Source organism: Rhinolophus sinicus, linkage group LG07 (genome assembly GCF_036562045.2).
Source record: "Rhinolophus sinicus isolate RSC01 linkage group LG07, ASM3656204v1, whole genome shotgun sequence".
Classification (NCBI taxonomy): Eukaryota; Metazoa; Chordata; class Mammalia; order Chiroptera; family Rhinolophidae; genus Rhinolophus; species Rhinolophus sinicus.
Window position 1 is genome coordinate 92,284,526 of NC_133757.1, and position 14,229 is coordinate 92,298,754.

Below are 14,229 nucleotides of genomic sequence, written 5' to 3' on the forward strand. Positions count from 1 at the left end.
TATTAAATGACTACTGCGTGTTAAGCAAAACATTAGGCACAGGGAATACAAGAATAAACAGACCCAATGTGCTGTCAGTTCTCATGAAGCTTAACATCTATCAGGAAAGACAAACATTAATCAAATAATCATATAAACAATGGAAAATTTTAAATGTGACAAAGTCAAAGAGGTCAGAGGAAGCTCCCTTAAAGGACTAATGTTTAGGCTGAGTTCTAAAGGATGAAACAAGAATTAAGCAAGGGGAATACCATGTGCAAAAGTTCTGTGGCATAAAAGAGTGTGGACAGAACTAGATAATGAAAACAAGATATCCAGGCCAGAGTGGAGAGAGTGAAGGAAGAGCTAGCCGTGCTAGAGAAGATCACAGAAATATAAGGGCACTCAAAGCATTTGAGGGCATGTTTTTCATCCTAAAACCCATGGATAGATTTTAAGCAGGTAGTATTATGATTGGCTTTGCATTTTGAAAGATTACACTGGCTACAGTACAGAGAATAGATAGGATGGAAGCAGATCCAGTTAGTATAGCAGAGAGAAAGCCATGGTTTAGAACAATAATGACAGTAGTTTAATGAAATATAGCTTGATGGGAGTTTGAGGCACACATTCACATTAAATATTTAGATGGTGAGTTTGACATACTTTGGTAATGGATCAGATATGGATAGAGAAGAGGGAAGAGTGAGGGTTGTCAAGGACAACTCTTGGGAGTCTACCTGATCCAAAAGGATGGATGACTAGGCCATTCCCGGGGCAGGAAACCTTGGAACAAGGCCACATTTCAGGGAAAGATCATGAGTTCATTTGTGGTCAATCTGAGTTTGACTTGCTTTTGAGACTTACCGTAGGACATGTCATGTAAGTAATTAAATATACATTTCTAGAGATCAAGCAGAAGGTCTGAATATGTGAGTAACTGGAGTATTATGATAAGAGAGGTCACTGATGTAGCTCAGTTTGCTTGAAAAGAAAGACAACATCATGGAAGGACTAAAAATCCACTTTTGTGGATCACTAATATTTAATAAATGTCAAGAGACAGTAGGAAAAGTTTGCAAAGGTAACTGATAAAGAACTACCAAATTGGCAGAAGAAAATGCTCTGGAGCATTTTGTCACAGAAAACAAATATTGGGCCATTTCTCCAATATGTATACAGTGTGTTAGGGCTGTGAAACTTTACATGATAGATGATAGATAGATAGATAGATAGATAGATAGATAGATAGATAGATAGATGGATGGATGGATGGATGGATGGATGGATGGATGGATGGATGGATGGTAGGTAGATAGATAGATAGATAGATAGATAGATAGATAGATAGATAGATGGTAGGTAGGTAGGTAGGTAGGTAGGTAGAGTTACATATTCATATTACAGGATGTTAAGGAACATATAGTGGGGAGGCACATACTGATACTAAACATTAAACTAATAATGCAAGGAAGTATATGACTGTAAAAATAAGTACGTTTGACAAAAGAAAAAAATAATATGGGCCGGAATGTTTAGGAAACACTTAATAGAGGCGGGGCAGAAGCATGGTCTCTCACTCACCCATTACTCCATATATTTCAAAGATATATAGAGCTCCTACTCCTTACCAAGCATTGCACTTGCTGAAACATGCAAATATCCATGAAATATGGTCCCTTCACCTCACAACCTGATAAAAGTTTAAACAGAATTCAACCAAACAATATAATGTGCTGAGTGACCAAGCAGAAATGGCACAAGTAGCCATGAGAGAATTGAAAATGAGTTCTTCAATCAACTGGAGCGCTCAGGGTCCTGTGTTCTGAGGTTTTAAGCACTCACTGGAAAATGAGGAATTATGGAAGCAGGTTGGGGAAAGTAAGAGATACAGAGGCTCTCATTCCAGGTAGCAAAACAGCATGGGTTTTATGCACAGAAATGTGAAACTTCATGACAAGTTTGAGATTCCATGGATTATTCTACATAGCATAACACAGGGTGACTTGATTGTAGATGAGAAAGGAAAATTAGATAAGGACCCATTATAAGGATCTTTTGCCCAGGAAAGAAGTTTAGACATTTTCCTGAAACCTCTCTGCCATCTGTTTCATGCAATCCTTAACCTCACTAATTACACATTAGCCATACTATGTTTCTTCAGTTCTCCAAATGGTACCATGCTCAAGTGGAAAAAATGAGTCCGTGAGAACCAAGTAGACAAGAGAAAATTAACCCCAAATGTGTTATAGAAGGGAACACTTCAGAAAAGATAGTGTCAGATTCCAGAAGTTAATTCATAGGTCCCCAGAAGTTCATAGTGCCCTTATGTCTCAGGAACTCTTTATGATATCCCTAGGAAAAAATAAATACCTAATAGTTCACTTATTAAGTAGTTAGCTCCAAACAAATTAGTAAGACCTGACAACTTCATTTCAAAATATAAGGCACATAAATTGAGAGAATAATAGTTTTTAAAATTAAATAACAATAATTACCAATGAAATATGTGTGCCTGTTGGACTCTGTACAACGTTTCAATAATAGCCCTGGTGGCAGAATAAAACCTCCTTGATTTGGCAATTAAGGCATTCATTCCATAGCCTCCTGCCTACTCTCCTCTTCAAATCCTACAGGAAACTTTCCCTATGAAACTTTACCCCAAAATCATACCTGCCTTAATATTCACACAGCATTTATAATCCTTATGCCCAGTTCTCTCTCATTTAAGGAATGAGGCATTTAAGAGGCATGCTAAGGAAAATAAAACCAGCTACCTACCATAATAACCACTCAATACATATAAATATATATATACATATATATAAAATATGTATATTATACATGTATATATTATACGTATATTAATTAATACATTATATATAATTAGAATCACTAAACATTTAAGGGGGAAAGAAAAAAATGAGAAGCTAGATGAATAAACATGATTCAAGAACAGAAGAGTCCTTTAAAAAGCTCTAATTAGAGTTCTCAATAATCACAATGATATACTCTAATAAAAAAATAATAGGCTGTTGTCACAAAAAAAGTAAGTGCTCATAAAAGTTGAAAATATAGTTTCAGAAAAAACTTCATGTGCAGAACAGTAAAATGGACATGATGAAATCTCAAGTTAGTGATTTAGGGGTTAAAATCTATGATATTTCTTAGCAGATAGAAGAAAAAACCAAAGAGATGGAAATGAAAAAATACTGAGAACTATAGAGAATAGATCAAAAAGTTCTAAATGCATCCCACAGTAATTGCAATCGGAGAGAACTAAGATTCCAAAATGGGATAGGGATAAAAATAATCAGACATAATATTTTAAGTAATATTAGACCAGAGTTAAAGAAATATATACCTTTCTGGACTGAAAAATTTTTTACAAGTACTGAGCTGAAGTGATAACAGAGAAACCGAGACTTAGACACAGCTCTTTAAAATTGCAGAGCTCCAAAACTAAGAAAGACGAAGCTGTGCTAGAAAGAATTTAAGTCAGAGAGACCATCTGTGAAGTGGTAAAAGGCGTGAGCAGACGGCCTCAGTTTTAATCCTAGTTCTGAAACATACCGTGTTTTTATAAACTTAGGCAAGTTATTTATTTTCTTTATGTCTCAGTTTACTCACCAATAAAAGTAGGATTGGGATGGATAATAACTTTATTCTCCTCTGGTTGTGTTTTCAGGTTATTTAAATGCATGAGCTGATGGATACAAATTGATTAAAATAGTACCTGGCACTCAGAACTCATTAAGATGAGCAGTATTGCTGGATGTTTTGAGACAAGACAATGTTTCCAAAGTTCTAAGGGAAAAACAAATTTGAACTTAAATTCAAAATTTCTGTATCCAAAATTCTGTATCCGACAGTCTTTCAATCCATTGAGAGAACAAAATGACAATATTCCTAGACTTTTAAGAAGTCAGGAATTTCACCAACTATCTATTTTAAATGACAAGTTTATTTAAAGAGATAGTATAGAAAATTGAAAAAAGAAACCAAGAATGAAATAATCAAGAAACAGAGAAACTACGGATGAATCGGAATTAAAGGAAGCTGTAAACAAAAATAAGTGTACCTGTATGAGAAAGTGGATGCTAACTAAATCTACTGTGGTAATCATTTCACAGTATATATAAATCAAACCATAAAACAGACATGTCTTTAAAGTTATTAACATTTCATATAGTATTAAATTTGATCTAGGTTTATAAAAAAATAAGTTGATATATCTCTGTTACAGGGTTTGTCAATAGGAAATAACAGGATAATAATTGACTTTATCTAATGTCTCATAAAATTTTCATTAGTATCTAAATACGATCATTAAGAATTAATAAATTAAATAGATGTAAGTAGAATAAAAGGTTTTGTGATAAAACTTTTCAGCAATAATTGTTTTATGGTATGTGTACTTAAAATAGTTTCCCCAAATCTTTTGGTAACTTGAAACCTTAGAGTTAAATTAAAAGATAGTTAAATTAAAAGATAAAAGTGACTGAATATCTAGATCGTTTTCAAATAAGATTAAGTACTGAACCATTCATCGCTAAATGAATCTAAGTTTACCTACTTTTGTCTTTTTAAGACAGAAAACTAAAGATATTTGGATCTGTTGATAAAAATGTCTTACCTGTCTATTTCAAAGTTTTAACTTTCATAATTATGCCGGCTAAAGTTAAATTGTTATCATAAATTTTTTTTAATTAGGCTTTACTATCAATGGTGTGCTTATGTAAAGCTAAAACTGAAATGTTATTTCTCTGCTGAAAGAACAAAATCTTCCTGTACTATTGGTATGTTCTTAAAAACAATTCCAAAGTAAACAAAGATTTAATGTTTATATAAATGATTTTCTGTACTTTATACCATCAGCTCTTTAATTGCTTAAGTAAACCAATCTTCTTAACATTGAAAGAGTTAAATCTTGCTTACAACTATGTAATCTGTATTAGTCTTTGAAATTTTTTGTCACCTCGATTAAAAGGATAATTATCATTTCATTAAGGATTGTTCCACAATGACCTATGATTGTATTTGACCAAATGTTTTGAAACATTTGAAACATCCCAAGATTAGATTCTAAATTAAATCCTACTGACCTAGAAATAACTTTGGGGTATTCCAGAAGGCTCCTTTAACATATCAAAGAAAAATTTCTCTCTCTTTATACAAGTGGCAAATTAAACTAATTAGGCTTATTTGGTATGTTAAATTACACAGAAAGTATTGCCAAATAAATAATGCTAAAAAAATTTAGTCTTTCCCTGTATCTGAAAGTTGTAAGTCTTATCATGTCTTTGAAGTGTAAACACCCAGGAACTAACCAAATCATTGTTCAAAAAAACTGAAGGGAAAAAAAAAGGGGCCTTTTTAAAATACAAATTACTATATAAGTTCCCTTACCATAAATGATTTGTAAAAGATCTTTTTTTTTTTTTTTTTTACAAAACTACTAAAAAATAATAAGGATAAAGCAAAATAACTATATTAAAAGTAGGAGGTGTTATCAGTAGAAAAAGGTATGAATCATGGAGATGCACTTTTGTTGAGGAAAAGGAGAAAAGAATACGTTTTTTGGATAAAGAAGGATATAAGGTACATAAGCTTTTTTTTTGTTTTCTTTTGTTTTTGGTTAAAAGAAAAAGGAAAGTAATTTTGTCCAAAAGTAAAAAGATTGTTTCAAAATAAGAAAGGAAATGATAGGATAAAAACTGAAAGGTATAAGTTGCAGAAGGTTTATGTCTGTTGTAGAAGGTTTTGGAAGTTGCAGAAGGTACATGGAGAAAGGATCTTAAAAAAAATTTAAATTAAAAAAATTATATATATATATAATTTTATATATATATATATATATAATTATATATATATGGTCAAATTAACAAGAATGGAATGGATAACTAAGTCAATTACATCATTTATATATGTTTGTATGTGAACTCTCACTAGATCTTTAACCATAGCCATTTTTTAAGTCTTTTATCATTTACAGATAATTCTTATTTTACTCTGGTACTTTGGGAAAAATATTCCTACAAAGATGTGTTTCATCTTCAAAGATTCATTAAAAAAAAACTGACAAGTACTCTAAAATGCAGGTTACTAATAACTTTAAAAACATAACACTGAATTGAATAAAGATTTACAGAACTCCAAGAAAAACCTGGATTCATAAAACTGATAACAAAAGCATCGAGATCAATGAGAATTAATAATATAGAACTAAGTAAACTAATAAGGATTATAATTTTTATGATTTTTTTTATATATAATATTACTGGGTTTTGATCTTTGTTTTTCAGATATAAGAAAAAAATTTCCCCTAAGCTACCTATGACCTATAGCAATTCGGTAAAGTATACCTTTGTAAACAGAATTAAAACATTTATCTTTTCCTTCCTACCTGATCCCTCTAAAATTCCAGGTACTCTTAACTGATCCATATGTGACTGAATTTAGAAATATCGACTCTTCGATTCATGCTTCCCATTCATGCTTAAAGAAATCTCTTATACCTGACTGGATTGCTCAATCAACAGCGGATTTGAAATTTTAAAATTACTTGGAAATAAAGCAGATGATGTCTGTTGTGAACAACTAACCCAAGATTCTAGAGTAGGCCTGTATAATTTACACCTTCATGTTTCCATTTTTTTCCTTTTTTCTTATATTATTTTTTGCTCCAAAAGACGCATTAGAGCTGATTGTCCGGCTAGGTCTTATTTTCGGGGAAACACAGTAGAAGACACAATAACATGTTAAATGATATCAAGAAGACTTTTGAGAATCTCTACAAAACCAAAAACAAACAAAACAAAACAACATACCCCTCTTATTAACAAATAAACTAGAAGAGGATGAAAGAGATTATAAAAAACTTAAGAGATTTACCATCCAATCACAGTAGTGTCAGGACCTTATTTGGATTCTGATTTAAATAACCTTAAAGAGAGAGAAACAGAGAGGAAGAAAGGGGGAAAAAAAAGAGAAATCACAGATTATATATTGGAGGGGAGCTAGCCCCATTCAGAGCACAAGGCCCAGGGAGTGGTGGAGCCACCTGATAGGAGTCAAGTTCCTGAAACACCATCTGGAGAAAAGCTGATGAACAGTGGACTGAATTCTAAGTCATGCCTCCATGACTCCAGCCACCCTGGTCAAGATGCCCTATATAGTGTCCTCCACCTGAGTGAGGGCAACACCTGTTAATTTAATGGGATAGTCTCTCCCACAATTGGGTTAAATTATGTAAGACTATCATAGCAGACAGGGAAGACATTCTCTTGCTGGCTTTGAAGACATAAGCCACTGTGCTGTGAGAGGGCCACGTGGCTAGGACCAGAGGCTGGAATCTAAAGGCTGAGAGGAACTACCGCCAACAGCCAGAAAGAAAACAGGGAACCTTAATCCCACAGCTGCAAGGACTTGGATTTTTCCAACAACCTGAATGAGCACCCAGTGCCTTGATGAGACAGCGGCCCCAGCAGACACGTTCATTTTAACCTGGTGAGATGCTGAGTAAAAGAGTTAACCTGGGTCAGGAATTCTGATCCACAGAAACTGTAAAATAATAAATTTCTATTGATTTAAACCACTGAATTTGTGATAATCTGTCCTGCAGCAATAGAAAACTAATATATGTCACTAGACCATGAATACATTCTTTTAACTTATTGTCATGCGGGGCGGCCTGCGGGGTCTCCGCTCCCGCTCCCGCTCCCCACATAAGAACACAGGACAAGGTGAGGCCAAAAAGGAACACCCATGGAGCCATAAGTAGGGGAGTCATATCACTATATTCTCTCTGGCGGCATCCACCTCTCTGCAATCCGCTCGTTAGCTCAGCCGCCATCTTCTTGCTAGCCCCCATTTTTTGCTAGCGTAGCCACAGCAGTTATATTAGCGGCCAATGGCTCACTGGTTACAGCTGATGGCCAACTAGCCATAGCTGATGGCCATCCAATCACAGTTGATGGCCATTTACTACCTGAGCCAGCACCTTTCTATGTGAGGCTGAGAGCCTGGAAACCGCTTTCTGGGGCTCTGTCCCCACACTCCACCCCTACAGGGTCTCGCCTCACAATCTATGTGACAAGCATCTTCCACAAGGGGCCCTGTGTGAGGAGCCTGGAGGTGAATGCAATATCCTGGACACAGCCAGGGTTTCTCAGGGCACCACCAGTCCTTCTGGGCACAGCCAGACTTCCTGGGCTTCTTAGGGTACCACCAGTCTCTCCAGGCACAGCCAGGGTTTCTCAGGGCACCACCAGTGCTTCTGGGCATAGCCAGACTTCCTGGGCTTCTTAGGGTACCACCAGTCTCCCCGGGCACAGCTAGGGTTTCTCAGGGCACTGCCACTCTCTCTGGGCACAGCCAGACTTCCTGGACTCAGCCAGGGCTCTCAGGGCACTGCCACTCTCTCTGGGCCTCTCAGGGAACTGTGCTGGAACAACAGCGACTGACAGTCAAGGTGCTTACATATTCTCAATGGTGGCCGGTCAAGACACAAAAGCAAACATCCACCAGTTCCACTACATGGTGGTAAGTTCCAAGCAAACAGTCAAACGGTCCATTAAATTAGGGATGGAAGGCAATTCCCCATAGTCCGTAATCATTTGCCAGGACTGTCCTCGGGGTGAGGGACGACCTTGACCTCACCCTCATCTCCCACGGAGGACTCAGCAAGCCTTTCCTCCTGAGACTACAAGTCCCGGTCCGGGCTGCAAACACTTCCCAGCCCACAGGGCTGCAACAATCTTCGCTTTCTCCGGCCTATGCTTGTTGGCGAACCATCCAAGTCTTCCCACCCCTCCACGGGGGTCCAGCTCTCCGGCAGCTGCTCCTCCTGGTCTTCCTCAGACTGAGTGTTCATACGCACAAACTGCTCCACTGCCCTTCGGCGAGCTTTGGCCGGCACCATACCCTGCTCGCTGCACCATTTGTCGTGCAGGGAGGCCTGCGGGGTCTCCGCTGCCGCTCCCCACATAAGAACACAGGACAAGGTGAGACCAAAAAGGAACACCCACGGAGCCATAAGTAGGGGAGTCACATCACTATATTCTCTCTGGCGGCATCCACCTCTCTGCAATCCGCTCGTTAGCTCAGCCGCCATCTTCTTGCTAGCCCCCATTTTCTGCTAGAAAAGCCATAGCAGTTATATTAGTGGCCAATGGCTCACTGGTTACAGCTGACGGCCAACTAGCCACAGCTGATGGCCATCCAATCACAGCTGATGGCCATTTACTACCTGAGCCAGCACCTTTCTATGTGAGGCCGAGAGCCTGGAAACCACTTTCTGGGGCTCTGTTCCCACACTTACGTTATGTAAGAAATAATTTTTTTTATTGTGTTAAGTCACTGAAATTTAAGGGTGCATAGGAATCACCTGAGAGATCTTATTAAAATGCTGATTCTGATTCTGCAAGTTTGGAGTTGTGCCCAAGATTCTGCACAGAAGAGGAATCTCTGCTTACTGCTGTCAATACTTAGTTTTTATTGGCTGTGCTAAGATATGACGTCCCTTGATTGTGCTCTGTGGGGACAGAGCCCCAGAAAGCAGGTCGGTTGGGGGTCCGTTGGCAGAAAAGCAGACAGCAGGTCGCATGTTGTGTGAACCCAGCCTCCAGTGAGACCACAGTCGTATGACTTCCCTACCTATGGCTCCGTGGGTGTTCCTTTGGGGCCTCACCGTGACCTGTGTTCTTTTGCAGGGAGCTGGAGCAGAGACCCCACATGACACCCCATAGGACATCCTCAATAACTCAGATGCACGGCACAGGCACACCTTTAAAGAGGACTCTATACATGCCTGAACACTCTCCCCTCTCCTCCAGATTTCAGACCTTAGGCGCTCATCACAGTGTCCCTTTTATTTTCTCCTCCCCACGCCCTGCATCCCGGGACAGTAGGAAACCATCCTGACACTGCTTTCGGAACCCAGTGGTGCCCACAGTTCCCTCCAACCCAGGCCGGTGCACACGAGAGGGCTCCCAGACCACGCCCCCCCCCCCCCCCTCACCAATCCGAGACCTAAAACTCCCGCCAAACATCTTCGCTGCAGGTTTATCTCTAGGGATATCCCTCACCTTGACACACACCGTCTCCAGCCCCAGGTCCGGCTCTGGAACACCACCCACTCCTCACCGGAGACTGGGGACCGAACCTCCTGCGTCCAAAGACCCGCTGATAGGTGCGCCCCGCGGGGAGAGAGTGACAGGGAGGGGACGGAAAGCAGAGTCTTAAGGGAGCTCCTGGGGCAACTGGATCAGGGCGTTATACTGGGCGGATCTGCCTCAGCCGGTCTTTTACACCTAGGTAGTGAGTTTCGGTTTCCTTTCTCATCTCAGTGGCATTTAACTTTCGTTTCTTGCCATGGGGGTTGGGTGGGGCGGGTTTAGGGAAAGTGGGTTTCAGCCCTTTCCCTTCAACCCGAGGCATAACGAACAGCAGAGGCAAAATAATACGGGCTTTGGAATTTGGACATAAAACAGGTCAATGAGTCAGAGAAATCTAGGGCATCTAAATAAGACAAAATCAAATAGGGGTGGAATTTAGAAATAGATAAAATATATGACAGTGGACTCTGAAATTCCACCGTGAGATGTGGGGTCTTGCTGCTCCACCTTCATTCAAAAAGAAAAACAGAAATAATATGTAAGAGTACATGAACTTGGAGTTTCTATTATGAGAAATGGTTAATTACTGTTCTGTGTGAACTATTTTTGGTGCTTTCAGAGGCCAAGAAACACCATTAAAAATCACTTGAAAATGCAACATGCTCACTTTTTTTTCTGCCTTAACTGATGTTATGTTCACTTAATTTCTGCCTGTCGATGGTTGCATTTGGGTTTCAACGCTAGCCTCTCTTTTGCATGTCCCAGTGTGCTTAACTTCATGAATGCTATAAATATGCAAATATATCAAAATTCTAGCAGGTGGAAGGTGGGGACAACAGTAACTGTTGAGTAGTCTCAGCAACAACAGGAAAGCACAAGCTCCTTTGTCTGCGGGAAAGGTAAGATCATAGGTACAGGCACTGTTCCACAGGGAAAACAGAACAAAGAGAGCAGTGAATGACATATTTTCTAGTCATACATTGGAGAAACAAGGTTTTAAAGAAAAAGGTGGGGTTGGAGAGGGTGGACATTTTTCACATCCATCAGGCTTTCATTTATTTATTTGCAAATTTGTGATATGTTTGTTGATGATGACATTGAGAAGAAAATAAATGAACTTGCCACCTGACACATGACTATCCTAAAGTTATACTATTTTCATATCCGTCCCTCATGAATGTCTAATGTACTTGCCTGTGGTCAGCTGAATAATGCCCCCGTTCCTCTAGCCAAGAAGTCAATGTCCTAATTCCTGGAAACTGTAAACATGTTAATTTTCATAGCAAAAGGTACTTTGCATAATAGACCAAATTAAGGCATTTGAGATGAGATTACGATGGATTACCCAGGTGGGCTCAAAGGGTCCTTCTAAGAGGGAGGCTGGAGCAAAGTGTCGAAGAAGCCAAGGTGATGACAGAAGAGTCAGTGATAGAATGTGATGGCACTACACTGCTGGCTTTGAAGATGAAAGAAGGGGCTACCATTTAAGAACTCAGGCAGTTTCTAGAAGCTGGCAAAGGCAAGGAAACGGGTTCTCTTGCAGAGCCTCTAGAAGGAACCAGCCCTGTTGACAACCTGACGTTAGCCCAGTGAGACTGATTTTGGAATTCCGACCTTCAGAATGGTAAGAGAATAAATGTATGTTGTTTCACGCCACTGAGTTTGTTGTAATTGCAGCGAAAGGAAACTATTAGGTTGGTGCAAAAGTAATTGCGGTTTTTACAATTATTAACCTTTCAAACTGCAATTGCTTTTGCACCAACCTAATAATACACTATTGCGAACTAATATAATAAGACACTGATAACACACTTCTACCAGCAGAAATAATGGATTGTGTTATAATAAGAAGTCGCATTAATTGAGGAGGCTTCTGTCTGCTAAGCAATATACTAATATCTTTACATTTAGTCTTACATTAGTGCTCCCAAAAATTCCACGATGTGTGTACCATTATTTTTGTCATTTTATAGATGAGACAAATAAGAAGGTTTAGAGGGATAGCACAGGTAATAAATGGTGCCAAGATTCAAAAGCTGGTGTAACCCAAAGGTCTTCCTACAATCTTCTCTATTACATGATCTCAGACAAATGCTTTACATTCTATAACTGAAAGTCTTTCACTAATGGACAAATAATTTTGCTTTGCTTTCTTTTTTGGTAAATTATTGAGATGTTAACTTTTTTAGTGTATATATCATATTTACGGAGGTTTCAATTTTTAATAAGTGAAAACACAATAAACTTTGACCTAATCTTTTTTCAGTTTCCTACACCACTGTATTTAACCAACATACAAAAGCTCTAATCTAGTTTTTCTTATCCACTTCAACACCTACTCCCAGGAGAATACTCTGGACTTTGTCCAAGTCTTGATAACCACAAACTCCATTTTTGCTGTTCAGAACCTCCCCTTTTACTCACTGTACTTCAGCCTCTTGGGACGCCTAAATGTTTGTCTTGTTGGGATGACAGCCATGAGTCAACAGTTCAACCTTCCCCTAATTCACATGTTCAACTGCTTGAGCCGATTAACTCTGCTCTACATTTTTGCCCGCAATTTGATAATCGGGAACAATTCTTTTTTTTTTTTTTTGGTTCTGAATTCTGATGGAAATGACCCAGTTTGTGTCCCATCAAACTATTTACAAACACAGCTGATCCTTTTTTATTCCCCGCCCTGCCCAAGCCTTTGGCATGTTTTACCGTGATGGTTACAACCCTACAGCACTTTATATTCTCCTCAAATCCTTTCTAATTGCAGAATGTCTCTTTTTTCAATTCTCTCTCAACTTTATGATAACTCCATATAACATCCTTACTTAGGGTCTGAGAAGAATACACCAGACGTCACTCACAAACCAGCATAACTAACTCTCTATGATCTGGATTTGGTTCCTTCAGTCCAGTATTCTTCAGGATGTTGTATCTTCAACTTCATCCGGTCAACTAAAATGTACTGTTCATTCCACTAATAGACTCAAGTCACTTCCGTTTAAAAATACTAACAAAAATGATCCCCTGCTCTATTTCATCCTTTTTCTTTTTGGTACAGTACCCCTAATGGTCTACACACATTGTCTATACTTCTTCACCCTCCTCCTAATCCTCAGTCCCCTTTAGGCTAAATCTGCTCTGAAGCTGCTCTGTCAAAGATCACCAATGGTGACCCAGTGACTGAGATATCCAAACAATGCTCATTTAGTCCATGATCCATCTCTCTAAAATATTTGAGAGATTTTAAACCAATCTCTCTTTTCCAAAGAGCTTCTTCTCCCTTGGTTTCTGCTACAGTATTCTTCTTTAAACCTATGTCACAAGCGACTGCTAGACTCTCAGTCCGAGCTGCAGGCTCTTCCTGCAAGTCAGGGGGACTAACCCCCGAGAGACTCTCAGACCCCCAGGACCTACCTGGCACTGACTAAGGCCTCCATAGTAGCCGTGGCATGAGCAAAGAGCAGAGTACGAAAGATCTTAAATACCTTTCAAAATGCTGCTTACTCAAACATAAATCATCAATACACCAAACAGTAAAGCACACACAGTAATACAATAATGGGGGGAAACAGAGTAACAAACCAGTCCCAAAGTCAATCAGAGTCCTAGTAGAGGAAGAAAAGGTGGGTTGTTGGGGAGGTTGGTATGGCAGAAGTTCAGTCCAAGCCAAGCAGAGCAGAGTGGAGGGTTCTCGGAGTAGAGTGACAACGTTATCACCTCTCAGTCGAGATCGGCTCTCTGAGCTGCACAAGTCCTCAGTTCTTATGCGGTTCTGAGTGCCTTCCTGAAGTCACCTTAAGAGGGCAGCTAGCTGGCGACCCTGAAATCCTCTTATCATCATTAGCAGACCTTCGAAGTGTAGCTGGTTACACCCAATTACCAGGGCAACCGGGCAGCTGCCTGGATGTTGTCTGCTAAGTGCTCTGCACATGTCCCACACGGAGGTACTCTTGCTCACACAAAACTCATCCTAACAGCTTCCAGGGGTGCTGTACATAATCCATTTCTCTTCCTACCTTTTCTACCAGGATTGATAGAATCATTGCATAACAACTGCTCAAATTAGAAGCCTGGAAACCATTGTTAATGTCCCTTACATCCCAGTGAATTGGAATTCCTTAACACTTAAGGATCT

The 14,229-nt window shown here is 39.2% G+C and overlaps 1 protein-coding gene across 1 annotated transcript in view; it reads right to left on the bottom strand.

The window, feature by feature from the left end:
* Positions 1 to 13,861, bottom strand: part of LOC109447280 (putative ATP-dependent RNA helicase DDX60) — an 85,403-nt gene extending 71,542 nt beyond the window's left edge. Inside the window, exon 1 of the mRNA XM_019731470.2 lies at positions 10,068 to 13,861. The gene's annotated coding sequence lies outside the window, so the exon portion shown is untranslated. The remainder of the gene's footprint in view (positions 1 to 10,067) is intronic.
* Positions 13,862 to 14,229: the final 368 nt, after the last annotated feature.